Here is a 14,332-nt window from a genome sequence, read left to right as displayed (position 1 = left end):
GTGGAAAAAGTGACTTTGTAGATGTAACTAAATCAAGCACCTTGAGTTGGAGAGATTGTTCTGTATTATTCTGGATTATCTAGTGTGCCCAATGTAATCACGTGAACTAGGGAAGCCAAAGAGTCAATGTTAGTGATGGAGCATGAGAAAACTGGACCAGCCATTTATGACTTTGAAGATGGATGGGCCATGAGCCAAGGAGACAGATATCATAATGTAAGCAATCAAGTTTGTTTCTGCAACAATAGGAATCTAATACATAAACCTACAGAGGGAGACATAATCTCCCTGCTACAGAGGGAGACATGAGCTTTATTCTCCTGGGCTACATATCCTGGAAGGAGAGACTAGCTCTGTCTTCCAAGTCTAGTTGCTATGCTAACATCCTTGAAAAGATGTCATATGTGCAGAAACATTCAAGACCAACGAGGAATTTTCTCCCAAGGAGGAGATTTCCAGTCATAGCTTTGAAAATGCTGCCTAGTTTCCCCTTGTTGCTTGTGGTAGTATTTGAGAAGAGTGATTTACAAAAAAAAAAAAAAAAAAAAAACAGTTGATGGTTTTGAAAGCTGTCAGGCATTTCAGATTGCACAGGATAGTATAGCTCTCAGGAAAGGTCAAATCTATGACTCTGCTAGAAAAATATAGAACAACACTAAAGCTGAAGGTGTGACTGAAAATCCTTTGTTGAGACCTCAAAAAGATTAAAGGTTATGTCTAAAGTTATGTCTAAAGAGATAAAATATGTGCAACATATATCCCTTCAATGAAACATTTGAGTTTTTAAGACACTGATGGTCATTTTCCCTCAGCCTTCCCAGATGAAATGCAAGGTAGAGAAGAGATTATCTTCAAGAGATCCTAAACGTGGCTTTTCTCTAACAGTATGAACTTCAGTAAGTCACAACTTTTAAAAGGAATTCTGCATTGAGAAATATTACCAACCCTGACTGAAGAGGTCAGAGAAAATGCAAAATGAAAAGAAGTCTTTGACCCAAACATTTTTTACCATTAGTAAACAGACTGAGAACCAACACATGCTTCCTTTCCTGAACAATGACGGAAGGCTTAGGGTGGAACCAGAGGCCAAGAACAATTATTTGCTGTCCTTGAGACCAAATTATAGAATGCACTCCTTTGCTTAGCTGAATTTTAGAAATGTTTTGGATCTAATGTCTGCTTTTTCCTTCCATTTTCTCCCTTTTTGGAAGAGATGATCTATGCTAATTCCATCATTATAAACTGGGAGTACTGTGGCAGATAATATGTCACTTTAGTTTCCCAAATCAAGAAGAACTATATTCAAGGGGCTGCACTTAAGGAAACATACCCAGGGAGCCACCTACATGCTGGACCTGATTTAGATACAGGAGTTTGGATTTGAGCTGATGTTGTCATGGGATAAACTTTAGTGGGGTTGGGAGGTGTTTATGAGGAAGTGAGTGTGTTTTGCTTTGGAAGGACATAAATTATTGAGGGACAGACAAAACTGTGGTAAGTGGGCTCCAATATGGCCTTCAATGACCCCTGTCCTTTGGTCTTACAGCCTTGTACAGTCCCTTCCCTATTTTACTGGGGTTTGTCAATCTGCCAGATAGTATAGAGCAGAATATTCCATGTGCTGTCTCTCTCTCTCTCATTATACTCTGTGGTACACATAGGCTACCATATTTTGAGGAGGTCCATATATTAAAGAACTGAAACCTCCAGGCAGAGTTGCTGAGGAACTAAGGCCTAAACACCAACGAGTGAGTGAGCTTAAAATCTAGCAACCCTCAGTTTGTTTCCTGAGAATAAGAGTCTCTTATGGTTTGTCTCCCTCTGGTTTCATGTTGTTTCATTTTTTCCTCCCTTCCCCTATGATCCTCTGACTTGTTTCTCAAATTCTTCATATCAGTGAGATCATATGATACTTGTCTTTCTCTGATTGACTTATTTCATTGCTGGAGTAGAGGGGGGTGGGAGGAATGGGGTGGCTGGATGACAGACACTGGGGAGGGTATGTGCTGTGGTGAGCACTGTGAATTGTGTAAGACTGATGAATCACAGACCTGTACCTCTGAAACAAATAATACATTCTATGTTAAAAAAAAAAAAAAAGAAGAAGATAGTAGGAAGGGAGAAATGAAGGGGGGAAAATCGGAGGGGGAGACAAACCATGAGAGACTATGGACTCTGAGAAACAAACTGAGGGTTCTAGAGGGGAGAGGGGTGGGGGGTTGGGTTAGGCTGGTGATGGGTATTAAAGAGGGCACGCTCTGCATGGAGCACTGGGTGTTATATGCAAACAATGAGTCATAGAACACTACATCAAAAACTAACGATGTATGGTGACTAACATAACATAAAAAAAAAAAAGCAGACTCTACAGTCCCAGTTGAGGCTTGAGATGGTGGTTGCCCTAGCTCAGAGCTTGATAGGACCTTGTTACAGACACTGAACTAAAACCAGCTCAGCCCCTGCTACATTTCTGACTGTCAGAAACTATGGGAGATAATAAACATTTACTATTTTTAAGTTACAAAGTTTCAAGATAACTTGTTTTGCATCAATAAATAACTTATGCAGCTTTGGTTTTGGTTTTCCAAATTATCTTACTTCAAAACAGCAATTATCACTTTGAGTGAGGTATTCTCAGACTTAAGAAAAAAGTGAAAATTCAAAATACCTTTCCAATGATAGAAAATGTTGTACTAAATATGTTAGACCAATAAATATCAAATTATAACTATTCAGGGCAAAACTCAATCAAACTACAGCTTATTAAAAAATAGTTCCAAAAATAATTACAATTTGCACTGATTTTTTTTTCATTTTTACTTTTTATTTACAATCATTTGTTTTTGTACTGCTGATTTCATTCTTTCTCTAACTGCAAACCAAGAAATAAACAAACACTAAATTTCGGGGTACATGAAACATTAAAATGTGACATATTCCTGCCCTCCCTTAGAGGAAAGTGATAAAACACATGTATAGTTTTCTGTATACATTTTAAATTCATAGTTTGAATTTTAGGGAAAAAAGAAAGGTAGTTTGCATAAAATAAAAAATCATATAAATGAATTAATAGTTGTATTAATTTAAAAAAATTATCTGTAACAAAAAAAATGATTATTTTATCACAATTTATCATGTATTTATAAAGTAAAGCAAGAATTTTAATTTTAAAAAGGTATTTTTTCTTTTTTTTTTCTTTTTTTTTTTAAAGATTTTATTTATTTATTTGACAGAGAGAGACACAGCGAGAGAAGGAACACAAGCAGGGGGAGCAGAAGAGGGAGAAGCAGGCTTCCCGCGGAGCAGGGAGCCCGACATGGGGCTCGATCCCAGGACCCTGGGATCACGACCTGAGCCGAAGGCAGACGCTTAACGACTGAGCCACCCAGGCGCCCCTAAAAAGGTATTTTTTCTATGTGGTAATAATTTACTTGAAAATCTCTAATGCTTGTGTATAACTTTCTAAATAGGTAATTTAGAAAGAATTGCAAAGTGCCCCATTTGTACTGATTCATGCAAAGCTCTGGATAATTTCCAAGATTCTCTATTCTATTTTTGCTACCAGTTATCATTACCTTTTCTACTAGATTCCATAATTTCATTAAATTTGTTTTTACTACATCTTAAATTTACTACAATACAATTCAATTGCCTTTTTTTAAGATGGAAAAATGAGATATGGAAATAGTTAAGTGAATAGCCAAAGTACAAATACTATTTAATATCAGAGGAAAAGCTTGAAATTTCATTATTTAATTTTAAGATTTTTGCTTTCCTAAATTGCTTAATAGCTTAGGATCTTCTTCACACAAACTCATTTTTTTTCTTTTTCTTAATATTTTTATTTAAATTCCAGTTAATTAACATTAGTTTCCAGTGTACAATATACTGATTCAACACTTCCATACAACACCTGGTGCTCATCACAGCAAGTATATTCCTTAATCCCCATCACCTGTTTCACCCTCCCCACACTCACCTCCCCTCTGGTAACCATCAGTTTGATTTCTGTAGTTAAGAGTCTGTCTCTTGGTTTGCCTTTCTCTTTTCTTTTCCTGTTTGCTCATTTGTTTTGTTTCTCAAATTCCACATGAGTGAAATCATATGATACTTGTCTTTCTCTGACTTATTTTGCTTGGCATAATACTCTCCAACTCTAACCACATCGTTGCAAATGGCAAGCTTCCATTCTTGTTTATAGCTGAGTAATATTCCATTGTACATATATACCACATCTTTATCCATTCATCAGTTGATGGACATGGGCTGTTTCAATAACTTGGCTATTGCAGATAATGCTGCAATGGCCAACAGACACATGAAAAGACACTCAACATCACTCATAATCAGGGAAATACAAATCAAAACTACAATGAGATAACATCTCACACCTGTCAGAATGGCTAAAATCAACAAAACAGGAAACAACAGGTATTGGTAAGGATGCAGAGAAAGGAGAACCCTCTTGCACTGTTGGTGGGAATGCAAGCTGGTGCAACTACTTGAAAACAGTATGGAGGTTCCTCAAAAAGTTAAAAATAGCACTACTGGTAAATATCCAAAGGATACAAAAATACTAATTCAAAGGGATACATGCATTCCAATGTTTACACTCATATGTTTTTAGAAATCCTCTTTTAATAAGTTTTTAGTGCTCTAAAAAATAATCCTTGCCTTGTAATTCCTTATATTTTAAGCAATTGTGTGTATATGCTTTATACTAATACATGCAAAAATATGAATGAAAAAGCAATTAAAAAGAATGAAATCATTAAATCACACCATTTTAAATCAAGTTTCCTGTGTTTTCCATAGTGAAATTTCTATAAGTCAAACTATAATTTCTTCCCTTATTTATATCTATTATATGTAATTATGTGTAATTAAATTATTGATTATATCAAATAATTCCTATATTTGGCAAAAGTAAAATATTGATTCATATTTCTGTTGCACATGCGTTGATAGTTTCTATATTTATTAATTAAATAATGGGTGATATATTCTGTAGTTTAATTCTACTGTTTTCTCCAAATTGTAACCAAGTATCTACTTGCATATGCTGAATAATATGTAATTTCCTCACTGCTCTGAAATAACAGCCATATTCTATTAAAAATGCCTACATATAATCAGGTTCCTAGTTTTGCTAGTTTATTTTGCATTTGCAAAATACCTTTCAGATTCAGAGTTTACAAATAAGTGTGATGTTTTGTCAATGCAAGATCTATTCCACATATTTGTTGTTGCCTTAGAAATCTTTCTTAGAAATTCTCCATTTACTCTTCTCACTTAAGTTTGGAAATACTTTCAAGTCAAAAATAAAATGACCTGAGAGCCTTTATCATAGAGACTTTTAGTGCTGCCTGGACCCAATGCTCCTCTTCCTTTAGTGTCATGGGATGGGGGTGGTGTGTGGTTAGATTCCTGCTCCTTGGAGTTAGAGCTTTTTTACTATCTCTTACCAATCACCTTTGTCCAGAAATTAAATGAATCATTTCTGGCTTGAGGTTAATAAGGTCATTGGTGAGCTCTCCCTTGTTTTCTCCCCCTATTGCAGTTCCTACATAAGACACAAGATCAACGACCAAACTGTTGGATCTCTGTACATAGGATGGCTTCCTTGGAGGGCATACCAGACCCACATGATTGGCTTGAGGAAATATTAAACTTTTGTTATAGATAGTTTTACTAATTCTCCACTTGCACAGTGTTGTTGAAGAATAAACAAATATGACAATAGAAGATAAGAGAAAGTTTAGAAAAAAGAAAAAAAAGTCTTTCCAAAAAAATGATGTTAGAACAACTAAATATTCAAATAAAGAAACAAAAACAGAAACAAATTAACAAAAAAACTTTGACTTTTGTATCATGCTAAGTATAAAAATTCCTTTGAAAATGATAGACCTAAATATAAACACTCAGATGGTAAGGTTTCTAGATAAAAACATATGAGAAAAATCTTCACAAACTTGAGGTAGGCAAGAATTTCTCAGATAGGATTAAAAGTTAACTAATTAATTCTGAAACTGACTTCACTGAAATGCTTTTTTTTTTAAAGATTTATTTATTTATTTGACAGATAGAAGCACTAGTAGGCAGAGAGGCCGGCAGAGGGAGAAGCAGGCTCCCCGCTGAGCAGGGAGCCTGATGCGGGGCTCGATCCCAGGACCCTGGGATCATGACCTGAGCTGAAGGCAGCCGCTTAACTGACTGAGCCACCCAGGCGCCCCTGAAATCCTTTTTTTAAAGATACTGTTAAGAAAATGCAATGGCAAGTCAGAGTGGAAGAAAATAATTGCAATACATAGATCTTACAAAGGACTTTTATTTAGGATATAAAAAAGAGCTCTTTAAACTCAGTCGTAAGACATAAGAATCTGGTAAAATTAGCAAGAGATTCTAACCTTTAAAAATAAATTTAAATCAGGGTGCCTGGTGGCACAGTTGGTTAAGTGTCCAACTCTTTATTTTGGCTCAAGTCATCATCTCAGGGTCATGAGATCGAGCCCCACACTGGGATCTACACTGGGCATGGAGCTTGCTCAAATTTCTCTCTCTCCCTAACCCTCTGCCCTCCCACCCACTTGCATGCTCACGCACTCTCTCAAAAAATAAATAATAAAGTATTAAAAAATAAAAATAAATTCAAATATATTTATATTGTTGAAAGACTACTCAACGATGTAAAAGAACAAATACTGATACATTCAACAATGTAGACGAATCTCAAAAACATTATGTTGAATGAAGGAAGCAGGACTGTGTTTATATAAAATTCTAAGAAAACAAAGTAAGGGAAAGAAGCAGATAAGCTATTGTCTGAAGCAGAGGATGGAAGTGACTGACTTCAATTTGTAGGTAGCAACTTTTTGTGGTGATGGTTCCACGGGTGCTTGTATTTGTCAAAACCCATTGAGCTGTGCATTTAAAATGGTGTGCAGTTATAAAGATTACCATCAAAAGAAACATTTTATCTATCTTGTGATTAAGACCCATTTACTGAGGTGCCTGGGTGGCTCAGTCGTTAATCGTCTGCCTTCAGCTCAGGTCATGATCCTAGGGTCCAGGAATCGAGCCCCTCATTGGGCTCCCTGCTCAGCAGGAAGCCTGCTTCTCCCTCTCCCACTCCCCCTGCTTGTTTTCCCTCTCTCTCTGTGTCTCTCTCTGTCAAATAAATAAATCTTAAAAAAAAAAGACCCATTTACTCCTCAAAATATCCTTTCTGCATGTATTTTTTCATGAATATTTCTTAGTCCAGTCATTAACACAGTGGTCAGTGTTTATGTCGTATCAGAGAATGAGCTCTGTAACACATAATTGAATCCCTTTATTTCTGGAGGTTTGTTTTGTTCATCCAAGGTTTACTCTAAGGTTTTAAGTATCAAATATGAGCATTAGTTATTCCAGGAAAGAACACTAAAGACAGAAAAGAAACAATGACTTAAAGAATTTAGACATTAAAATTTAGTTTTCCTTTAGCAGGAGAAAGACAAAAGAAACTACTCTGTGGAATCCAGTACAGTACATAATCAAAAAGGAGACTTTATTCAATGAGAAAAATTATGTTTTTTTAATAAAAAGTATTATTACTGAGAAATCTTAATATGTCTATTATACTTTAAATTATTTTATCATTGATCCTTAAAATGATAAAATGTTCTATTTAGAAAAGTATACTCCAAACATCTGAAATATTCAATTATTGAGAAGAACTTATTCTGAAACAGTGACATGTAAGTATAAAAATACATTTGAACATTTAAATATATTGTGGAAAATTTAATTTATCATGCATAAACACATTACTAAAATAATATTAACTTCTATATGTGAAATTAAGTTACCTATGTATGGTCAATTTACTCTTGAAAAATTAGAATCGCACAAATAACAGAAATGAAAAATTATGTGTTTCAGAAAACTAAGTATACCAGAAAAGTCAGGTGATTGAAATTATCTACTTTATTAAAATAATGGATGATTCATACACAATTAACCTTTTCAAACTAAATGACATGATCCAAAGATAGATGATGACAAGTGAAATGTTAAGCATAAACTCAGGTTTTTACCAGAACTCTCTTTGATGAATATGTAAAAAGAAATCTCATTAATTAGGAAGTAAGTCATATGAGCTCTTATTTGAATATATATTGGTTTTCTCATCTGTGGTGAAGGACATACTCTCATGCTTCTATGCAGGGTCTACATTTTCTTAATAAGGAAAATTAGAGAAGCTGAAAGGGATGGCGATGACAAGTTACCCTGGAATTATTTCCTTTCAACCAGGTGATTCCATCTGGAACAGGTGGCAGGAAAATAGTGGATACTGGAGTGTTTAATTCCTTTAGGCATGTGGGGAAAATAAGTGAGAATCTTACTTATTTCTCATCTTAATATTATTCCTGTTCCTTGTGTTATTATTTAGGCCTGAGAGGGAAAGGCAAATTTGCTTTTCAAATATTTCCTGTCATCTGTTATTTCAGATAAGAAATGGAATCAGGAAAATAAATAAAGGACTGAGTTATTAGCTATTGTGTTTTTTCATTTTATACGTAATCATCAGAGATTTGTCAGGTTTTTAATATTTCTTGTTTTATATTTTTAAGGTCCTAAACGTTGAATATTTCAGTCAATATTTAAAATTATTGACTTTAATTTCAGAATATAGTCATCACTTTATTGAAGGAAATCATCCTTCAGAAAACTGAATGTTCTTGTGTTCTCCTATAACTCAGTTGTTTCCCTTAGTAGGAAGAAGCACCTTCCCACAGATGAAACATGAGATGAAAAATATTGAAACTCCCATTAAAAGGGCTAGTTTCCTTAGGACATGAAGTTTGAAGTCAATAGAGAATTATATTTATCTTCCTCCCTCCATCTTTTACATGGGAGCAGGGAGTTGCTTCTTTATAGAGCAAAATCCTGGCTCTACATAGTCCATTCTTAAAGGGACATGGCCTCATAAACGAGATCTTAACACCATACTAAGGCCTTCAGTTATGGGATTCAAGAGTAGAATGAGTTGTTAAACAGCCATTTTCAGGGCACATGGGTGGCTTAGTCAGTTAAATGTCTTCCTTCGGCTCAAGTCATGATCCCCCTGGGATCAAGTCCTGCATCGGGCTCCTTGCTCAATAGGAAGCCTACTTCTCCCTCTCCCTGGGCAGCTCCCCCTGCTTGTGCTCTCTTACTCTTTCTCACTATCCCTGTCAAATAAATAAATAAAAAATAAAATCTTAAGAAAAAATAAACAGCCATTTGCCTTTTCTTCTGCTAAAAACCGATGACCTCATTCTCATGTATGCTGAAGGCTCATTAGAGGTAGAATAAATAGTCAATAACATATCTCATTTGTTTTATTAAAATAAAAAGGGAATAACAGTAATTTTTTAGTAATAAGTTCCAAGTAAATATTTTGGAAAGCCCGATTCATTTTTTATGTAATTTATTTCTCACAAGGTTTTTAAGGAGGATGCTAATACTTCTATTTCCTAGACAGACTAGTTGTAGAAAAATTAAGAAATGAGGGTACAAATTGAATAAAAGCTCATAAGTGAAGGAAGTGGACTGTGGAACACTGTCCACCTGACTTGAAAAATCTTGTATTTTCTTTTGTTATTGTTTTTTGTTGTTGTTGTTGTTTTAGGGTTAAACATTTTTTAATTTAAATTCAATTAGCCAACATATAGTACATCATAGTTTTTGATGTAGGTTCAATGATTCATTAGTTGTGTATAACACCCAGTGCTCATCTCATCACATGCCCTCCTTAATGCCCATCACTCATTTACCACATCCACCCACTAACCTCCCTTTCTGCAACCCTCAGTTTGTTTCCCAGAGTCAAGAGTCTCTCATGGGAAAAACCTTGTATTTTCAAGTACATAACATTTGAAGCTATAAAGTATCATATTAAGATGATGCTAACCTCAACGGAGCTGTCCTCTGTACAGAGAAGTATCAGAGAAGATTCCAGAGAGGAAGTGAATTTCACTCATTCTCTAATCTTATGAAAACTGAACGAAATGAAGAAGAAAAGCCTTATTTACATAACCTAAGAAACAGGTCAAACACTTGAAACTACATTTAATAAGAAATTTGCAAAATCTCATATCAGGAAGCTTGAAACCTTCCTAAAACACACCAAAATGGTTTTTAACGTGGATAAACAGCCATAAAGCATGACTTATTATTATCATATCAGTTCTCCCTAAGTTAATTTACACACTTAGTATGATCCTAATATAAATACCATCAGCTTCATTTTCTGGAACTAGGATGTTGATGTTGAAGGTTGTATTAAATAATAAAAAGCAAGAATAGCTAGGAATCTCTTGAAAATGATGAACAAGGAAAGGAAAATAATGCTATTAAAAGGGTTCCATGAATAAAGCAATATGTTACCTGGCACATGAGTAGATAATCATCTTAGTGGAATAAAATAAAAACACTAGAAATAGGTCCAAGCAAATATGGAAATTTAGTTTGTGATAAAGGTAGCATCTCAAATTCTAGAGCAAAGGTTGATATTTTTAATAAATGGCATTGACACAATAGCGTAGCCATTTGAATACAATGAAAGTAGATTCATACTGCATACCAAACACAAATAAACTTTAAAAGAATCAGACATACAGATATAAAAAGGAATATTATATAAAGTACTAGAAGTAAACATGTCATTTTCATTTTTTATAATCTGCGTGTGAGATAAAACTTTTAAACCACACTTCAAAAACCTAGGTGCCCTAAAAAATAAATTTGATTAATTCAAATATATTACAAAAAAATCCCCAACTTTTACATGGCAAAATAAAAAAACATAAGAAATATTAGGGGAAAAATAACAAATTGAAAAAAGTGCAACATATATCCTGAATAAAAAGACTTATCTTACTAATATCTAATAATTTTTCAAAGTTAGTGGGAAAAGGGAAAGAATTTAAAAACTTTATAAATGATATGAACAGATAATATGAAAATGGATACAAAGGCAGTTTAAACATATGTAATTCTAACCTACACTGAAACACCTTTTCTCATCAGAATTTTTTTTTAAAGATTTTATTTATTTATTTGACAAAGAGAGACAGTGAGAGAGGGAACACAAGCAGGCGGAGTGGGAGAAGTGGAAGCAGGCTTCCTGCTTAGCATGGAGCCTGATGTGGGGCAGGAGCCCGATGTGGGCTGGGATCATGACCTGAGCTGAAGGCAGACGCTTAACAACTGAGCTACCCAGGCACCCACTTTTCTCATCAGAATTGCAGAAATTCAAAATTTTGTTAGAATGCCGTATTGGTGACATTAAAACAAATGGCTACTTTTATATATTGCTGATGGAAATAAGAAATGGTACAATTCCTGTAATTGGGAACACAGCAATAAGCATCAAAATTAACCCAGCAAACACTTCTAGGGTTTCTCTTGAAGTAAACCCTTCTAGGAAATCTCTTGAAGTTACATCTTCAACAATATGAAATAAAATCAGTTTTTAATTGTCATATTGTATATAACATTAAACTGTGGGACGTAGTCTTAATGGTTACATGTAAAAAGTTGCTATGTAAACTAAAATACATCCATATAGTTTAGTACAATGCAGTGATTATATTAGAAAAGAATGAAAAGGGCTCCATTAACTGTTAAACAATGATATCAAGAATGTATTTTTGGTAACCCAGAGAAAAGTGCAAACCAGTATATGTAGTGTGCTGCTTTTTTTTTCAAAGAACCACTTTGGCAAAAATAAGCACAGGGGTGATAAACCAGAAGCTATGAAACTGGATATCTGAAGGGGATGGTTGACAATGAGGTGGGAGATACAATGAGTTGGAAGAAGTTTCAAATTTTCATATCATGTCACTTTTCATATCATGTCACTAATTTACATATTTGAACAAATACAAATTAACAAATAATGGAAAAGAAAATTTGAAACCGAGTGCAAAAAGTAACAAATGAATCAACAGTCTATCAAACTGATAACAAAAAATCAGTGAAGAAAAAAATAAATTAATACAAGTAACATCGACACGTATCCTCAATCCCAAGACAAAAATAAAAATAAAAAGAACCTCAAATATATATTTGATCTAGACTATTAGTTTGTAGTTGTGTTGGTTTAACACTTCTGATACTATTTTAACAAACAGATAAATATATCAATATTTTTCAGAGATGAGCTTCTCTGTGGAAGAAGAGAAACACACACGTAATGGCGCAAGATTAGATTGAAATTAGAAGCATCAAAATAAATTTACAATTTAATAAAAACAAAAAAAATATATATGCAAATATACATATGCATGTGTGTGGTTATGTGTGCATATATAGAGATATATACATGCGTATATGATTACATATAGATATATGCATATATACATTTTTGTATGCATAGATATGCCATGTCAAAACAATACATAAAACAGCTTCAAGAGTCTTCCACTGGCCAAAGTAGGGATTTTTGAACATCAAATGGTTAATGACAATTTATTTTAAAAAACTGAATAAAAATGAAATCTATTTGTCCATACTGAGATTAAAAATCAAATATAAATACACCATTGGCAAGCCTATGGGTGCACAACTGTAGATTGATTTTTTAAAAACAATATATGAAAAAATAGATTATGCTCTAATTTTCAGTGCTGAACTGAGTGTGTAAGTGAACCCTGACTTCTCTCAGAAGGCATGTGACATAATCTATGTGGAATCGGGCGCCTGGGTGGCTCAGTTGGTTAAGCGACTGCCTTAGGCTCAGGTCATGATCCGGGAATCCCAGGATCAAGTCCCGCATCAGGTTCCCTGCTCAGCGGGGAGTCTGCTTCTCCCTCTGACCTTCTTCCCTCTCATGCTCTCTCTCTATCATTCTCTCTCTCTCAATAAATAAATAAAAATCATAAAAAATTCTATGTGGAATCACTTCCTGTAAATGATCTGTAATTAAAATGAAAGTCACATACATGCTAAAACCTCATTTTGGTAATTTTTGTGGCAGAATCATTTCAACATAAAAGCAGGCATTCTGACACTGCTATGTTTTCACATTTTGCCCACAGTGAAAAATCAGTCTGTTTGCTTCCTCAAGAAATTTACTGACTTTTTGTAAATTTTAAGTTTTTTTTTTTCTCTTTCTCTCTCTGTGCAAATTTGGTTTATTTGAAGTCTTATTCTTTATGTACTGTGTCCTCATGTACTGATCTAGATTTGAAAGTTCAGAGAATTGGTGTTAGGATGCCAAGGGACTCTCTGCTTTGATATGCGTTGAAATAGTTTCTGGGGGTGTGAAATTACAACCTTGATGGTCATTTTTACTCACCACTGACATTCCGGACAACAGTTGAGGCTTAGGGCTCCATCTGCCAGGGGACTCTTGACTCCCTGAAGGAGGGCCTAGTGAGCATTGCTTCTTCTTTTCTTTTTTGATTAAAAGAAAGTTTCATATTTTCTTCACTGAATATTGAAATTTGGCCATCCAGAAATCACGCACTGTAATTTATCTCAATAAAGAAGTCCTATAGCAAAATACATTTCTGTTACATGTTAAAAGGCAACATTTTCTCTCAGGAAACAAACTGAGGGTTGCTGGAGTGGTGGGGGGTTGGGAGGGGTGGGGTGGCTGGGTGATAGACATTGGGGAGGGTATGGGCTATGGTGAGCGCTGTGAATTGTGCAAGACTGTTGAATCACAGATCTGTACTTCTGAAACAAATAATGCAATATATGTTAAGAAAAAAAAAGAAGAAGAAGATAGCAGGAGGGGAAGAATGAAGGGGAGTAAATCGGAGGGGGAGACGAACCATGAGAGAAGATGGACTCTGAAAAACAAACTGAGGGTTCTAGAGGGGAGGTGGTGGGGGGATGGATTAGCCTGGTGATGGGTATTAAAGAGGACACGTTCTGCATGGAGCACTGGGTGTTATGCACAAACAATGAATCCTGGAATATTAAAAAATAAATAAATAAATAAATAAATAAATAAATAAATAAATAAATAAATAAATAAATAAAACAAACAAATAAAGGGCAATATTTTCAAAGAACTTTGAAATTCTGATTAACCTTACTAGAGGCAAAAATGTTTTTGAAGATAGAGCCAGTCCTCACATTCCAGGGTCAGGAGCCCTGTGATAGTAATACCAAAGACATGTGAAGTTTAAATACAGCTGTCAGTCAGCTCTGGTTTTATTTTATTTTTTTATTTTTTTTTTTCTGAAGATTTTATTTATTTGGCAGAAAGAGAGCAAGAGAGCACAAGCAGGGGGAGTAGCAAAGGGAGAGGGAGAAGCAGAGTCCCCGCTGAGCAGAGAGCCAGAGGCAGTGCAGG

This window comes from Eumetopias jubatus, unplaced genomic scaffold (assembly GCF_037043125.1).
Source record: "Eumetopias jubatus isolate StellerSeaLion01/CBP00866 unplaced genomic scaffold, mEumJub1_p1.0 scaffold_1, whole genome shotgun sequence".
Lineage (NCBI taxonomy): Eukaryota > Metazoa > Chordata > Mammalia > Carnivora > Otariidae > Eumetopias > Eumetopias jubatus.
This window is presented reverse-complemented; position numbering follows the sequence as displayed.